This window comes from Nelumbo nucifera, chromosome 7, assembly GCF_055504915.1.
Source record: "Nelumbo nucifera cultivar China Antique chromosome 7, China Antique-T2T, whole genome shotgun sequence".
NCBI lineage: Eukaryota > Viridiplantae > Streptophyta > Magnoliopsida > Proteales > Nelumbonaceae > Nelumbo > Nelumbo nucifera.
This window is the reverse complement of record NC_142655.1, coordinates 47262377-47280506: the sequence shown is the minus strand read 5'-3', so window position 1 is coordinate 47280506 and position 18130 is coordinate 47262377.

Sequence of the window (18130 nt, the reverse complement as noted above, 5' to 3'; positions counted from 1 at the left end):
ACATGTATTTGAGCTTAGTAAATATATAGACATTAATCAGCCAAGTCATGACAATACAAGTATACACAGGTATGTATACTTTCACCATGTTGAGGGTTGGTAGCTGATTATAGGCTGAAAGAGGTTACGATGTGAGGTTGGGATGAGTCACCTTTGGGGCATCACCTTCTTACTATTAAGGAGGTCTTGGATGGCATACTGTAAGGGCTACATATTGGTCTATGTGATACCCGGCCATGTTTGTGAGTGCTTAAATATAAGTTCTTATTCGAAATAAGTGCTTATTTGGGTCGGAACCACACCATTAAGCACTTATTGGTGATTGGGAAAGAAACCCGAAATAAGTGCTTATTTTAAAAATAAGGGCTTATTTTTAAGCTCAAATTTCCAGCTTGTTTTTAAAGTGCTTATTGTCTATGTGATACCTAGGCCATGTTTGGGAGTGCTTAAAAATAAGTGCTTATTCAAAGTAAGTGCTTATTTGGGTGGAACCACACCCTTAAGCACTTATTGGTGTTTGGGAATGAGCATGAAATAAGTGCTTATTTTAAAACTAAGGGCTTATTTTTTATGCCCAAATTTTCATCTTTTTTTTAAGTGCTTATTGTATAAGCATTTATTCAATTTTTTTCTTCCAAAATTATCCCTAGTTGAATTTTAAAATACCACTTATAAATTATCCCTAGTTGAATTTTCTAAAAGTACTTTTGTAAAAGTGCTTTTATGAAAGTGCTTTCATATAAGTGCTTTCATAAAGTGCTTTTATTAAAGTACTTTCATAAAAAAAGTACTTTTATAAAGTGCTTTTGTAAGGTGCTTTCACAAAAGTGTTTCCATAAAAGTACTTTTCATAAAATTACTTTTATAAAAGTGCTTTTATAAAGGTGCTTTTGTGAAAGTGCTTTCACAAAAGTATTTTTATAAATGTAATTTAATAAAAGTAATTTTGTTCATAGGATTCAACCTGGGAATGGCAACGGGTAGGGTACCCATGCAAATTGCCCTACCCATTCCCAAACCCGTCTATGTACCCCTAATTCCAAACCTGTCCTAAACCTCTCTAACTTTTCCTCTTAATTTTTCAAATCCATCCCGTCCCAAACCCGTTAAACCCATCCCGGCAGTTAAACCCCTTGACCAAACGTTTTCTACTAAAAAAAGCTTCTTAATGCTTATAGTGTGACTTGAACCCGGATCAATTAATGATAGCACCAAATCTCTTAACACTACTTTAAGCCACTAAGACATCTTGCCTTTTGTGTTAATTAATGAAATAAAATAGATTTTATTAACTTTTGTGTTCATCAAAACAATCAATACATGTATATGATTAACAATTTCAACTAAAAATTAAAAGAAATAATATTTAAAATTAACATTTTATAACTAAATGAAATAAACAATCTATCAAATCTAAATTTACATCAAATGATGATTTTAATACCAAGAAATTTATACAAATAAAATACTAATAATAGAATAATTATCTTAGTACTTAAAATTTATAAATTTGTGCATGATATATAATATAATAGATTAATAGGTTCATACTTGTGCATCCCGGGTATTGGTTATCAGATACCCTAAATTCAAAACCCAAACCCATCCCATACCCTATAGGGTTTTAATCTAAAATCCCAAACCCGTCCCAAGCCCTATAGGGTTTTGATAAATAGGTCCTATTAGGGTCGGGACGGGTCGGATACTCAAAAATTCCCACGAAATTGCCATCCCTAATTCAACCCTATCTAGAACATAAAGATTTATTGTTGTGATACTGACATTTTGTAAACCTTGGTGTCTTCCTCATTCTTCCAATCAATGCTTCGTTAATGGTTTAAATCCCTTCATACAAATATTAAGGCATAATAGTAAGTAGATAAACTCCTATCACCCTGCTTATAAACCAAGGGTTCTGCTTATAACTGATAGATTTTGGCATAGTTCCCCTACTAAAAATAAGTGGACCTTGCTTGCCAAATCTTACAATTTATATTTGCCCACAAAGTTTCTTCTTACTTGTGACTGTATTAAAATGATGAGCTAGGGCATAAGCATGTTGTTTTCCTAATCCTACCTATTATGTTGAGCATTCCTAGTTTTAGGTTCTTTGGCCATGCCATTAATATAGCCAGCATTCCTCCTTGCAATGATGTAAAGTTTAATGCCCTTAGAGGCTTAGACCATTCCAAATAATTTGGACCATCTAACTGGGTGTAGCTAAGGAAAGCTAATGCTGTCCCTCCCTCCCTTCAATGTTCATTGAGAAGAAGTGATTTCGAAAGAACAAAATCATTTGTAGCCATAAAGGTAATCACCACACTTATCTTAAGAGGCAAAATAATTTATCAAACATTGATAGGTAGTAGTTTAAAGTGCAACAATAGTCCAATGACAGAGTTTGAGCTGTGAAAGGAAGAATGTGGAGAGAAGGCACCGTGAAGAAGGTTGTTGTGGGTGTTAGGAAGGTAGACAAGATGGAAGAGAGGATGGAAGTCTTATAGGTGGGTGTTAGGAAGGTACTCATAGGTTTGAAGAAACTGATAGGTCCATTTTCAATCTCCTTGAAGTTTAGGTAGGTGGACGGATATGAGTTGGTATTAACAAATTTCTATGGGCCTAATGACTATAAAGAGAGGAAGAAGTTATGGAAAAAATTTGATGATATCAAGGGAACGTGGTCAGGATCATGGTGCTTAGGAGGTGATTTTAATGGTAATCAGGTTTTTGGAAGAAACAAATAATCCTAGGCAGAGGGTGACTACAAGCCTAAGGAAGTTTAACCAATTTGTGGATGCATTTGAGCTTAAAGAGACCCCTTTGTCACATAGAATTTTTACTTGGTCCAATCTCCAAGTGAATCCCATTTGCTCCAAGCTGGACAAATTTCTTTTTCCAAATGACTAGGAAGAACATTGGGGGAGTTTGACCTCTAGAGCTCATTCAAGGGTAATATTAAGCCATTGGCCTTTTGTGATTTGTAAGGAAGAATTGAGAAATGTAGGATCTATTCCATTTAGGTTTGAAAACATATGGCTAGGTCACCTGGGCTTTATTAAGAAAGTTAAAGAATGTTGGCTAGGGAGTAATCCTGTAGTTGAATGAAATGGAATGGGGTTCCATAAGAAGCTCCAATATCTAAAAGATAGAATTAAGGAATGGAATCTCTTAGAGTTTGGGAGGCTAGAAGAAAGAAAACACATTATGACTGTACAAATTGAAGTATTGGATTTGAAGGAAGAGAGGGGATGTCTTATAGAAGAGGATAAGGAATAAAAATGGAGACTATGAAAATATTTAGAGTATTATCTGCTTAAGGAAAGTTGAAAGCAACAATCAATATGTAAGTGGTTGAAAGAGGGGGATAGGAATACTAAATTCTTTCATGTTGTGGAAAATGGAAGAAGTATAAAAAATTTCATCTTAAGCCTGGAAGTTGAAAGGGTAACACTATCCAATCAGAGAGAAATCACTGGGGTCTTTGTGGATTGTTATATATCTATCTTTAGAAGACCACTAAATAATAGAGTATGGATTGGGGGATTGGAGTGGACAAACTTGAGTACAAAGGAAAGACAATGGCTGGAGAAAAAAATTGATTTGGAGGAGGTAAAGGAGGTAGTGTTTTCTATGAATAAGTCAAAGGCATTAGGACTAGATGGCTTTACAATGACTTTTTATCGGGACTGCTAGGAGATTTTGAAAGAGGATCTAATGTTGGTGTTTGAGTAATTCCATAGTAGAGGAGTGATTAACACGAAGATGAGTTCCACCTTCATTGCCTTGGTTCCCAAGAAGAGAGAAGTAAACCATTTGAGAGACTATAGACCAATCAGCCTAGTAAATAGTCTGTGTAAGATTATTGCGAAGGTGTTGTCCCTTATAGTTAGACAGGTGTTCCCTACCATTATAGGTAATAATAATTAAGAAGCCTTTGTGAGGGAGAGGCAAATAACTAATCAAATTCTTATAGTAAATGAGAGTATTGAGGATTTTAAAAGATCAAAGAAAAAAGGGTGGTTTGCAAGTTGGATTTGGAAAAAGGCTTATGATTTGGTAGATTGGTCATTCTTATTGGAGGTGATGATCAATTTTGGGTTTAGAGATAAATGGTGCAGGTGGGTAATGAGATGCATTAGGACTTACCATTATTTTATTTTGGTGAATGAGTCAGTGGTGGATTTTTTCCCAGCCTTGAAAGGTATAAGACAAAGAGGCCTCGTTTCTCCATTTCTATTTAACTTGATTGTAAAAGTGTTGGGGAGACTAATCTCTAGAGCAGACTCTAGGAATTTAATCAAGGAATGGAGAGTTGGAAGAGAAAATATACCACTTATACATTTGTAGTTTGCAAATGATACAATAATTTTTTTGTAGAGGGGATCTCAATTGAATTAGGAATTTGAAGCTTACTATACAACTCTTTGAGCAAATGTCAAATCTTAAAGTGAATTTTGAATTAAAAAAAAATTGCTGATAAAAAAAAGTGAATTTTGAAAAATGTTGTATAGTAGGAATGAACCTGGGGGAGAGGAAGATAATCCTTAGTGAAATTTGAGTATGTAGATAATTTGTAGTGTGTAGTATCTAATTGGCCCATAAACTACCTTGGCTTGCCTCTAGAAGATAATCCTCAAAAAGGAGGGTTCTAGATTTTGGTTGTGGAGAGATTTGCCTCTTGGAAGAAAAATTATCTTCTTCTTGGAGAGAGAATCACCATAATAAGTGTTGTTTTGGGAAGACACTTGGGTTAGTGAGTTTTCACTTAGAGATAGGTACCCTACCTTTTACTCCCTTTTAGGCAACAAAGAAAAAGTAATCTCTTCCGTTTTCATTAATAATTCGTGGGATTTGAGATTGAGGATAGGGTTAAGGGCATCGGAAATGGAGACGGTGGATGAACATGTTGTTCTCTTAGGGTCAATTTATTTGGATCAATCTTGCTTGGATAGTAGAATTTGGAAACCCTTCCCCTCTGGTGTCTTCACTTGTGCATCTTTTTATAATGTCCTTCAATCCTCTAATAAATTTTCCAACAAGGGATGTTCAACATAGTCCTATACCTCCAAAAATTCAAGCTTTTTGTTTGGAGGTTGCACTCTAAAAATTCAATACTCTAGAGTTGTTGCAAAGAAAAAGTCCAAACATTTTCCTTTCACCCCATATTTGTAATCTCTACTGGGGTTTTGGTGAGACAATCACACCCCTTTTAATATCTTGTCCTTTTGTGTATTTTATTTGATCTTGCTTCTCTTATCTCTTTGGTTGTAGGTGGACTCCTCCCCTAGACATCATAAGCCTTTTTGACCCAAACTTTTACAAGCAGCTAAATAAGTATGGCAAAATCATGTGGAGAACTACAAGACCAGTTGTTCTTTGGTTAGTATGGGAAGAAAGAAATAATAGAATCTTGAAGAATACTAAAAGATTTAAGGAGGAAATTATAGAAAGAATAATAATTTAAGGTTATTCCCTGGTTGAAAAAAAGTGAATTGTTTAAGGACTTTTCAGCTGATGACAACTATAGAAGTTTGGGTGAGGTGGTAGGTGCTATATCCTTAAAGCCTGTGGTATAGAAATGTGGTCCCCGCCTACTTTCCAAAGCATAAAGTTGAACTCTAATGGCAACTCTATAGGTAATCTGGGCCCATTGGGATTAGTGGGAGTATTTAGAGATGGGGAAGGCAGTTGCCATGTTTCAGGGCCAATAGGAGGAGATTTGTTAAGAGTAGAGGTTATGGCTTTATTTCAAGGCATAAGATATGCCAAAAAATGGGGCTGCATTAAATGGAGATTGAAGGGGACTCTAAGCTATTAATGGGGTGGATGAAGTCAGGTTGTTTGGGAGCATGGAAATATAGATAGATGATATAGAAATAATCAATATAACGAGGGAGATTGGTGTATGCTTTAAGTGGACAAGAAGGCCTGCTAACGGACTAGTGGATACCTTAGTTAAACAAGGGATCGTAAGGGGGAACATGTTTGGGTAGTGTTGTAATGAGTATGTAACTTGAGTCAACTTCATAATAGGAGTTGACAGTTATACTTTGACATAGTTTGAAATTTTTAGTGAAGTTACTATTTCTAGTAAAAATACAAAAAGAATCACCCTAATAAGGTCTGCCTTAGCTAATCTACCTATTTATTATTTGCTGGTTTTTTAAATTTTGGTAGGGGTTGCTAGTAAGTTGGAAAAATAATGAAAGAGTTGGAGCCAATGGAGGAGAAAAATGACCATCGGGTTGAGTGGGAGGTGGCGTGCATGAGTAAGAAGGATGGAGGCCTTAGCATTAGGAATATAAGGAAGAGAAACTTGGCACTATTGGAAAAATGGCTATGAAGATTCTCATTTGAAAAAGAAAAGCTGTGGGTGAGGATAGTGGATAGTATTCATGGACTTGTTGAGAATGTATGGACTCTGGGATTCTAGCAAGGACTATAAGGGAATCACCCTAGAAAGCAATCTAAGCTATTTTTCCTCTATTTTCTCTATGGATCAGGTATGATTTGCACTTAGGCAATCTCATTAAGTTTTGGGAACATGTTTGGGTTGGGGATTATCCTCTAAAAGACCAATTTCTAGCTCTCTTTGCTATTTCTACCCTTAAGATTAAATTAGTTTTCACTTTCCTTGTACCTCCTAACTCAACCTCTAGGTTTGGTTGGAACTTTGATTTGAGAAGAAATATTAGAGACATAGAATTGGAGAGTACTTTTGCTTTGCTATCCATCCTTAATGGGATTTTTCTAGAACCTTTAAAAATAGACAGTAGAATTTGGAGCCTCTCTTCTTCGGGTTCCTTTACTGTTGCTTCATTCTTTAAATCCCTAACACAAACAATTGTTTTCCTTGGTTTGTTCTTCCTTGTTAAAGAGGTGTGGTGTGAACCTATTCCTCCAAAGGTTGGGAGTTTCTATTGGGAAGCCTTTCTAAAAAGAGTTAACATAGGAGATTTGCTTCAAAGAAAAAGGCCCAACAGATGCTTGTCTCCTCATTGGTGTATCCTTTATAAAGCTGTGTGTGGTCTAGTATTCACTTACTAATTTTCTGTTTATTTGCAAAATCTATTTGGAAATTGTTTACTTCTTTGTGTTGGGTGCAAGTGGGACTTTTCAACGAATGTGTAAAGCTTGTTTACTTTCCCTCCCTCCAATTGGCCAACAAAAAGGGTGATGATTATGTGGAGATGTGTTACGATTTCTATATGTTAGACTATTCGGGAAGAAGAAATTTAAGGATTTTTTTAGAAAATGAGAGAAGCTTGGAAGTAGTGTTAGAGGTGACTTGTATAAGAATAATTCATTGGCTGAAAACTCTTGATATGTTTGTAGAATTCTCAGTGGATAATTTGCTAAGAAAATGGAAAGAAGTTGCAAATTGAATTTTGATGGAAGCAGCATGGGTAATCCAGGGCCCTCAAGTATAGGGGGAGTCCTAAGGAATGAAAAAGGGACCGTGATAGCCTTGTTCTCTGGCCCAATCAGAGTGGAAAATTCTTTGAGTACAAAGATATTAGTAGCTCTAGAAGGGGTACAAATGGCTAAAGATTTAAATGTTAATAAACTGATCATAGAAGGAGACTCTGAGATTGTAGTGAATTGGCTAAAAGAAAACATTTCCAAGCTTTGGAATGTCTAATGAAAAGAGGAAATTTAAATGGATGATTAAGGAAATTGAAGTTTGGTGCAATTGGGTTAAGAGAAGTGCAAATTCATTTTCACTTCGGTTTAACTAGGCAAGGGGTGAATAGGAGTTTTTATGGGCTTAGTTGTAATTGTTTGTGTTATTTTGGGTTCTGTTGACTATTCTGGGGAGTTAAGACATTTTAGCTGCCCTCCTCTGTAATTTTATTCTTAATTAATGAATCTTTTGGTATTGATAAAAAAAGGTGATAGGGGTGAGGAAGTTGAATGTAGAGCTATTGTTGTTCATGTGCCCTAGCGGAGGGTTCGCAGAATGGGTTCTTGAAATTGAGTGAATAAAAGAGGGGCATTTCGACTTGAGATTGGACTAGTGGTTCACGACGACTAGAGAGTTGATAGCTAGAAGCACAAAGTATGCTTTCTGGATTGGAGCATCCTTACATTTGAAGAAATTGCTTCTTCCTATAGAAAACTCCTGAGTTTGATGACAGAAACAAAACTTGGGAGAAGTTGGATTTGGAAAGGGTTCTTGTATAGGTTAGGGATATTGCCCATGCTTTAGAGAAATTGGATATGAAATTCATAGGAGAAACATATGAGTTAAAACTAATTCTAGAGGGAGTTGATGGATCCTTCCATAGGGAGGAGTTTCCGATGGACATGAAAATTCCTAGAGAAAAGGGGGTGAAGGGAGAAATATTTGGGGTGATGAGAGACAAAGGGCAACTAGGTTTTAGAGTAGGAGAGAATACGAAAAAGGGAGAGAAGTCGAAAGGTCATATGGAGGAAAAAGAAGATGATGAGCTAGCTTCTTATGTTAGTAGGGGAGTTACATGTGGATAGGGGGGATTTGAATGTTTCAAGTGAGGGAAGACAGGTGGGTGGTAAGGAGTTTGATCCAAAGGGAGATTGAGAGTCAGGGGGGCAAAGGAAGAGATGGGGAACAAGCAACAACCAGTAATGTCTCACAAAAGAAATGGAGGGTTAGGACCACCGCTTTAAGAGGTTATTGGTTGTTTTCAAAAGAGGTGAAGGAAAAATCTTTAAGGGGGTGATGGGCAATTTGGGGGTTAGGCTTTTGTCTTTGAAGGAGGCTTTAGCTCTTTGAAATCTAATCAAACGATAAATAATGAACTCAAAAAGGAATATTGGATTTGGGTGGTAACTAAGTACAAGAATGACAAGAAAATTGGGGTTTGGGAAGGAAAGAAGTCAAAGGTGTTTCTCCACTAATCCTTGAAATGGTGGTGGAAAATGATACCTTGGTACTAGATCAAAGTTGAACTAAGGATTCTAACCTTGAAGGTTTTCCATCTTCTTGAAGAGCTCTTGAGGTCAAAGTTCAAATGGAGAACAATAATGTAGAGAAGAGAAAAAGCTTAGTGAGGGATGTTATCCTATTTGGCAACATTGCAATGTTGTTGAGGAGGAGAAGTCTATGGAGGCTGTTGTTGTTTGTCCTTAGACTACTAGCTCAAGTGGTGAGATATGATCGATACCTTTGGCTACACTTTCCTCTTTATCTTCCCCATATTCTCCATCTTGTTTATCTTCTTTGGATAAGGGAGATTTGGACATTGAAAAAGAAAGTGTGGGGAAGAGAATCAAATGTCCGTAGGGGAGGAGAAATGGTTTAAAAGGGAAAATATCTAGGGTTGAAAATAGTAAAATCTATAATATAAGGAAGAGAATTGAGAAGAGGAAGGAAATAGAGGTAAAGAAGTGAAGGAAAAGGACAGAGGAAAAGGAAAAGCAAAAACTTTACAAGAAGTCGAAGAAGAAGAAAAAAGAAAGCAGCCCATAGTAAGAAGAATAGTGGACTGATAGGCTAGTGGAGAGAAATATAGAGGTTGGTAAAACATTGGGATGATTTTTTTTAGGAGGAGAAGAGGTAGTGAGAAAGACCATAAAACAATTAGAGAGGAATAGAAGGGAAGAACCCATTAAAAAGGCTACCTATGGATAAGGGGAAGAGGTGTAGTAGGAAGGAGAAGGGAAGGAAGGACAGGTTAACGAAGAGTGAAGAAGGGGGGGGGGGGGGGCAATTGGTAGGGGGTGGAGGCAGGATTAGAAGATGAAGTTGGTTTTTTGGAGCGTGAGAGGGTTGGGAAAGGAAATGAGGTTGTTACTAATATTTTTTTTTGAGAAGGCACACGTTGTTATAAGAAACAAAGTTGGAAATTTTTGACATGAGAATGAAGAATGAAATTTAAGATCCAATTGTAGGGAATGGGTGGAGGTGAATGTAGTGGGCCTCTTGGGGGATATGAGGATCCTTATGAAGATTGAAAAAATAGGAAGGTTTTCCATTTCAATTTGTTTTTAGATGGTGGATGGGGGGTGGTAGTGGAGATTTACAAATGTATATGGTTTGAATGTAGAAGGGATAAGGGTGGAACTATAGGAGCTAGAGGGGGCAAGGCAGGAGAGGGGAAGTCCTTGGTGGGGGGGGATTTCAAGTTAGAAAAGTGATGGACATGAAAGGGGGAGGAATGGAAAAGAAAGTTTGGGTTATTTTAAGAAGTATGAATGGACTATTCGATCCTCCTTTGGAAGGCTATAGGTTTATTTGGATGAACGGGTAATCTCCACTTATTCTAATAAGGTTGGATATGTTTCTCTATTTAGGAGATTAAGAGGAGCATGCTGGTGAAATGTTGCAAGAATCTCTATCTTTCTTTATGTTAGATAATAAGCTGATGGTGCTTAGACAATTTGTGGTGATTATTATCCTAAGACCTTTTAAATTTGAGAACATGTGGCTTGATGATGAGTATATAATTTACATACAATTTATAAGGATTTATGCATGCTTTTTATGACGGTTTGTTTGAGTTTCACCCCATTTCAGTTTAATTTCAGGAAATATTTTAGGAGAAACCAACTCAGGAGAAAGAAGGCATAAAACAAAAAGAAAAGAGCCAAATTTGAGGTAATTTAGCCCAGCTAGAACCATGGCCCAGCCGAGAGAACAAGAGAGGTTCACTCGGCCCATGCAGCCCATGCTACACTCTTTGGGAGAACCCAAAGAGAGAGCCTAGCAAGAAAGCCAATTTGGCCCAACAAAGAGGAGGCCCAAAACAGCCCAAATTTTAGCCAAGGTGCAACCCAAGAAGAGCTAGGAGCGGCAACTTCTAGAGAGTTCAAGAGAAAGGGTCAACATTTTCTAAAATGTTCAAAAGGAGAAAAGGGCAGCAAATTCTAGAAGTTTCAAGAGAGACTAGAGGTGGCAGCTTCTAGACTCCTTGAAAGTCTATTTTAGGAGGTCTCTTGGAGGAGAATGGTGTTCAATTGCCTAAGTTCAAGTTTCCTTGGTCTCTTGGGTTCAAAATTCAAGGAGAGACGAAGAGAGATAGCTAGGTGCAAGAGAGAAGGAGCTGAGGAGATCCAAGCACTCCAAGAAGAGAAGAAGGTGAATTCGAAGGAGGAGAAGCTTTTGAGAGATCTAGGTCATACTCTTAATTTTTGCATACCTTGTGTTTGAATTAAGCTAGAGATTATGTAATTTCTCCATCTATCTTTCTTTCTTGCTGTAATGGAAGTTTGATTGTTGTAAATTCAATTTTGTAATTAGTTTTCTTGAATCATTCGAATAGATCAGATCCAACTTTGAGTTTCTTGATTAGAATATTAATGGTAGAATTGATCAGCCGAACTGTTATCTTACAAATTCAGATCTGTAATTTGTAATGTCTGAATTGCTTAAGAGAGAATTCAGACATTCATCATAAAGTATTGGCCGATTTGTTTTAGACTCTTGGAAATTCTAGAGTGATTGAGAAAGACTCTAGAATTTCATATCTACTACTCAAGAACTGAATTGAATGCAAGATTAGAGATAACTTGCACAATTCAGTTGGTGATCATTCAATCTGAATTGATGCCCTTGAAATGTTTGATCTAATGCATGCATGAATGATTAGATTCTTGATAGAGATATAAGAATCATCATTCATGCATATGATGAATCAAATTCTATTCGAATGATCTAGAGAGCTAATTACTGAATCATTTCTAGGTATTTTTAGCTTATCCTCTCAACTTGAATACAAGGTGTTTGAGCCAACTCCTAGTAGATAGTTCATTAGCTAGATTTTCAGATTTGAATTAGATTTAGAATTCAGCTAATCAGATAAGAGCAAGCTGATATAATACTAGTAGTTGCTACATAAGTCCTCGTGGGAACGATACTCTATTCATCACTCTATTACTTGAGCGGCTAGTGCACTTGCTAGTGTCACAAAGACGCACCACTTGATCATCCAGATTTTATAGAGCGTGTTTAAAGTTTTCTTTATCTTCATCTATCCAAACAAAATGTTTTCACTTTCATACAATCAGTCACAAGTTCTAATGTAAAAAGATTGGCTCTTTCCACATCTTGAAGAAAATTAGACCCAATGCGTATTGGATTTAGTTACTATGTGGAATGACAATTAGCCCGATTTTCAACATGCCAATTTATACTTTTTTTATGACGATCCAATTGAGTTCTCACAATTTATACTCTTTTTATGACGATCTATTAAACCCCATCTTCTTCCACCTCTCCTTTCCACTTCCTTCCTTTATTAATGAACTAAGCCAAGCTCTCCCACTCTCATGCTCTCATTTCCCTCCTCTTCTCTCTCCCCCACAACACTCCCACACCCTAAATCCAAACTGAAATCTCCATCTCTCCTCTCTCCATTTTCCACCAAGAAAAAAAAAAGAGAAAATAAAGGACTAATTCCATTTTTGGCCATGTGAGGAAGGAAGAAGAAACAAGATAAAGAGCACTCCACTTCGGCTAGGTAAAAAGTCCCAAACTGAACTCTGTTCTCCTCATCTCCTTATTAACACTATAACCATCGAACCTTCAAGCCTTTCCCTTTCACATTTTCATCTCACAATCAAAATCCTAGTAGTCCTCTCTCTTTCCTCTAACAACCAAAACCCTAGAATCCCTTCTACCTAGTTCTCCTTCTATCATGCAACACTGAATGTAACCTTTCATCTTCTTCCTCCCCTCTCTCCTTAATCAAAACCGATTCAATTTGTCCTCTTCCTCATAACTCTCACTTTCCCATTCCCCTAATAACCTAGACCATCATACCTCCATTATCATCTTCTCCCTTCTCCCAGATGAAACCTAGCCACTAAATAAGGGACACTTACCGACGGCTTAAATCTGTTGGTAAAAGACAAAAAATAGTGACCTATATAGACGATCAAAGTGTTTATATCGAAGAATGATCAATCCGTAGGTATAGACACCATAGCTATAAGGTTATACCAACGGATTTGGGATCCATCAGTATAAATCAATGTGCAATACCAGCGGTCTCAAGATTACTAGTGACGGCATTAACCTGTTGGTACAAATGAAAAAAAACCTTTGTTGAGATTTTTAGTAATGCATTTTATACATCCTTTAGCGATGAATAACCCATTGGTATAAGTTTTACTGATACACATATCCATCGGTGAAGATTTCATAAATGTTTTTATTACTAACAGAACATCCATAGATATAAATTTACCAACGATTATCTCTGTCAGTAAAATCTTTTTACTGTATATGTTTTCAATATTTTTCTGATGGTTTTATCTTTACTAGTGGCGGAAAAATTGTTGGTATAGCTTTTACCAACAGAGGCAAGTGTTGGTATATATTGCAATAGTGACGGTTTTCATATATTTAGTGATGGTTTCTTCCATCAATATAGCGACTATTTTTATAGAATTAATGAAGGGCTGTTTTGTCAATATATGCCACCCCTTTGAGATTACTGCATTCCAATTAGTGGTGTTGTTTTCTCCATATTTATTCTCATAGAAACAAGTACATTTCAAGCAAAGTATCATCTCCTTAATCATATATGCAAATAAATATACATGCAAAATTCATTTCATTAAACCAAATGCACACATAACCCTTACTACAAAAGAATGAATGCTTGATCATTTTGTTTAAATAGCTAAGTTACAATGCATTCTAATAAGAGAGAAAGAAGTTGAAAAGATAGATTTTGCTCATAGTTATCCCAACTTCCAACAGAGAGAGAAAAACCAACCAAGTTCAAAAGATGGATTTCGCTCTTAGTTGTCCGAACTTCCAACTTCCTAAATCACACCTGCATACAAATTAATAGATTTAAGTAATTAGTTTAAATTAAAATTAATTTTGCATATAGACACAAAGGAAAGTAGGAAAAAACTAGAGAAATCACTTTAAACACTTACCATTTTTTTTGTAGACATGATGACTCGAATATAAGTTGCTATGGGGTAACATGATGGCTTCAATATAAGTTGGTTCCGTCCATCATTTTGAATGAATTCCTAGAAAAGTATGACGCATTATTCATATTTGGCTAGCTAGATTGAATAGTTTGATTGAACTCATATAGTTTCCCACAATTTGCATTCCTCAATTCTATAGGTAAGCAAGTTGATGAACTAGATTGTGGAGTGACTTGCTGTATTTGTGTCATGGGAGTGAATTGGGTACAGTCCAGTTTAAGGGAAATAAGTCACAAGGATTAGAATCCCTGTAGAGTCTAAACATATAAGTCCCTGTCATGGCAGTGAAGCTATACTTTGATTGTGGATAGTCTTCTATTGTACCCAATTTCCACTCTGTAGAGTCTACCGTAGAGTAAGACATGAGAAGTAAGAAGAGAAGCGTGGAAAGAAGATAGGGAGGTTAGCATCATTGAGAAGATATAGAGATTGAGGAAGATGAAGGAAAGAGAATGCCAGAGTAAGAGAGAGATGTAGGGGAGAGAGAACTCTCTCGTTTTGTGTTCTTTTCCTCCCTCGAGACCTCATGGTAAACGAAAAGAAGATGAAGGGTGGGAGCTGTCTTGGAATCCCAAGCATTTCTCACCCTTGATTGCTTTTCTTACAATTTATGTGGAATTAAAAAAATAAAAAATGCAAAAAAAAAACAGAAAATTAGAATGGGATTTCTTGCATATGCCAATTTTAATATATATATAATAGATATAGATAGATAGATAGATAGATAATATTGGAAAAATATACATGAAATAAAAAAAAAATCTCAAACTACATAACTCTTTGTATTCGGTTGGACTCATAGGGATGGATATGGGTTTGTAGTGCCACGGGGCTCCACCCTTGCACCCCTGGTGGTGGTTACTATTAGGGATGCAAACAGATCGGATCAGATTTGAATTAGGAAATCTTCAAATTCGATTCTTTAAGGGGAGATCTAATCCAATCGGATATCATAAACGTGGATTTGAATTCGAATTAGATTAGAAAGATCGCTTCTTCGACCTAAGTTAAGTTTAGGTCGGGTTTCGGTTTTGGTAGGGTTGTCAACGAGTCAGGTTTGGGACGGGACTGGCTAGAACTAGAACTGCCCCGACATGAAAAATTGAGAACAAAGAATTGAACCGGACCCGATAGGGTCTATAATTTTTAGACCTAGAACTAAACCGATTGGTTCTCGAGACAATCAGGTCTAACTTGATAGACCCGATTATAATAAATAAATAAATATGTTTAATATATATTAAATATTAAATATTATATGTATATTATATATAATTTATTTAATATTATATATATTATATGTATGTAGCTTGGGTCAAGTATGAATTAGTTTGAGAGTGGGTTGAACCAATTCTGAACCGATAATAATCGAGACATATATCAGGACCCGAAATCGACCCGTCAATTCTAGTTCCTAGAACCAAAATCGGCCTAATCATTTCGGGTCCATCGAGTTCGTTGGGTTGGACCTAACCCATTGACAACCCTAGGTTTTAGTTAACATACTCTATTGGATCATGATTAAGAGGTGCAAGTTTGGTTGGGATAGGTCTGGTGGAGGTCAACCTAACCCAACTTGAGTTGTGGAACCCTTAACCATAACTTTAATTCTACAAAGCTTCAATTTCTAATTGGAAAATTTCTAGTTGTGGAACCCTTATTATTATTATTATTATTATTATTATTATTAGTGTTACTATTATTATTATTATTAGTATTACTATTACTATTACTATTCTTCTTCTTCTTCGTCTTCTTCTTCTTCTTCTTATTATTATTATTATTATTATTATTATTATTACTATTATTATTTGCTTGGAAATTTTCAATTTCTAATTGGGTTTTAGGTTCTTCTAGTAGCTTAATCAGTTGTTTTTCTTTTATTTCTATTTGTAATTCAGCACTAAGCTTAACTTTGCATTTTAAACTCTCTTTTAGAGTGTTAATAGTGGAGGCCTTTGGTTTTTGGCAGAATTTGTAAGTGACGGAACCATCTCCATATCATTGTTCACTGTTTTACACTATTTTGGTATCAGAGCCATTGATCCGAAACCCTCCATCTTCTTCAACAATTTGTGAAAACTTGAACCTATTTATACCCCACTCAGACCTTTGTCAACTAGAAAGAGTTCTAGAACCTTTGGCTAGAACCCAAAGACTGTAACTTCTTCAGAGATATCACTAAGCTAGAACCCTAGTTGGACAGACTAGACACTTGCCATTTTTACCAAGGCTAGAGCCCTTGAACCAAGGTCGTAGTCGTGTTGCAGGCCGAAGATTGACAATCGTTTAAGTTGGCTGACCGTATTTGGTGAAGTAAAAGGAAGAGATGAAAAAGTTATTTAGGACCGCCTCTATCTCTAGCAACAACTTTGAAGAAAGTGGTAGTAGCTCGTCCTTAACCAAATCGCTGTCAATAAAAAATATAGAAGAAGTAAACTATGATAGTATAGAGAAATCCCTATACAATTGGACCATCCCAAAAATTGCACCTTCTGAAATCTATAAAAGAGGAATGTTTAGTTTAAAAATAGACCTAAACTTCTCTCTTATAGATATGAAAATAATAGAAACTTACAAGAAAAAATCTGAATGTAATTTTATACATTTTGGCCTAATACAAGTAGCCGTAAAAATATAAACAAGATTGGGATTACAAACAACTGCTGTAGCCTTTTGACAGATTCTAGACATAATAGATTCAACGACTCCTTATTAGCAGTAATAGAAAGAAGTCTCCATGAAGGGCCTATCTACTTTAATGCTTTCCCAAGATCAGAGAATATAGCATTAGTGTATAGGGTCTATTTTAAGACCATGAGTACTATTTGTCCTAATACTAGGATAACAGGAACCAGGGGAATGACTACCCTGTTCCAAACCAATGCTAGGAATAATGTTACAATTCCTAGGCAAATCACTTGGAAGGAAGTAAAATTGCTGGATAATTGATCAATCATTAAAGCGGAGACTCCTAAACCCATCGAATTTACTGAACTAGCATCTATATTCAGTGAGCAAGATGGATCTGTAGAACTAAGGTTTAGAAGAGCCTCAACATCTTCGCAGACTTATTACTCTAAACCAATGGACTTAAGATCCGCTTATTCTAGGATATTTGTAGATTTAATAGAATCTATATGTCCTCTTCTCGGCATTATCTATGCCACTTATGAAACACCAATAGTAGATACCCCATCTTTGGACAATCATACAGCCTGGAGAGAAAGCTAGTCAGTAAAATCTTATGAACCTACAGAGCCAGATTTTGAAATCAATATGTTGGAAATATAAGAAGATTTCCAAAAAAGTTTTCTAAAAAATGGTTTTTTGAAAAGTTTTCTAAAAAAGAAAGAGATCATATCAGAGAATTATGGTATGATGATATGACAGAGTTAAAAGAAAATATCCCATTTTGGGATTGGTTTTCAAAACAAAAACAATTTAAGAAAATAAGGCCTCCATCGTAAGAATTGGAACAATGTGTCACAAAGAAACTGTTTAAAGCTTGGAAGTCAACAATAGGGAAAATAGTGGAATCAATCCATCCACCTTTAGAAGCTGTAAAAATAGGAAAATATGAGCTAATAGCAAATCCAATAAAAAATTCAACGACAATGAAAGAATCTGAAAAGGTTTCCCTAGAACATTGTTCTCAAATCATAGAACAAAATAACTATACAAATATATGCCCTAATGTTTTAGGTAAAAAAAACCAATAGAATAGAATCTTTATTAAGTTCGTTAGAAATTTCTAAATCTAGAACAATAATTAAAAAAGAAAAACCCACGGCAATAATACCGAGTTTCCTAGAAAATATGAGGCTCAAAACAACCCCACTAGATTTATCAAAAGTAAGTTATAAGGAATTATCTGCCAAATTGATATCATCAAATTGGGAAAGAGGAGAAACGTCAAAACCCTCCAAAATTGAGAAGGAAGAAAAAACATCAATTTCCTATTCAATAAATTTTTGGAGTGAAGAATCAAATGATGAATCAATATTAGAGATTGAATCTATAAAAGATCTAGAGATAAATAAACTTTCCTATCAAAGTAAAAAGCCTTATTACAATAGGCACACCCCAATAGACCTTTTATTTGAGTAACCAATAAAACCACAAGTTGGGTATAATTGGAATACATTCTATTAATAAATTTTCAATTAGTACCTATTATAATCTATTACCTACTTAC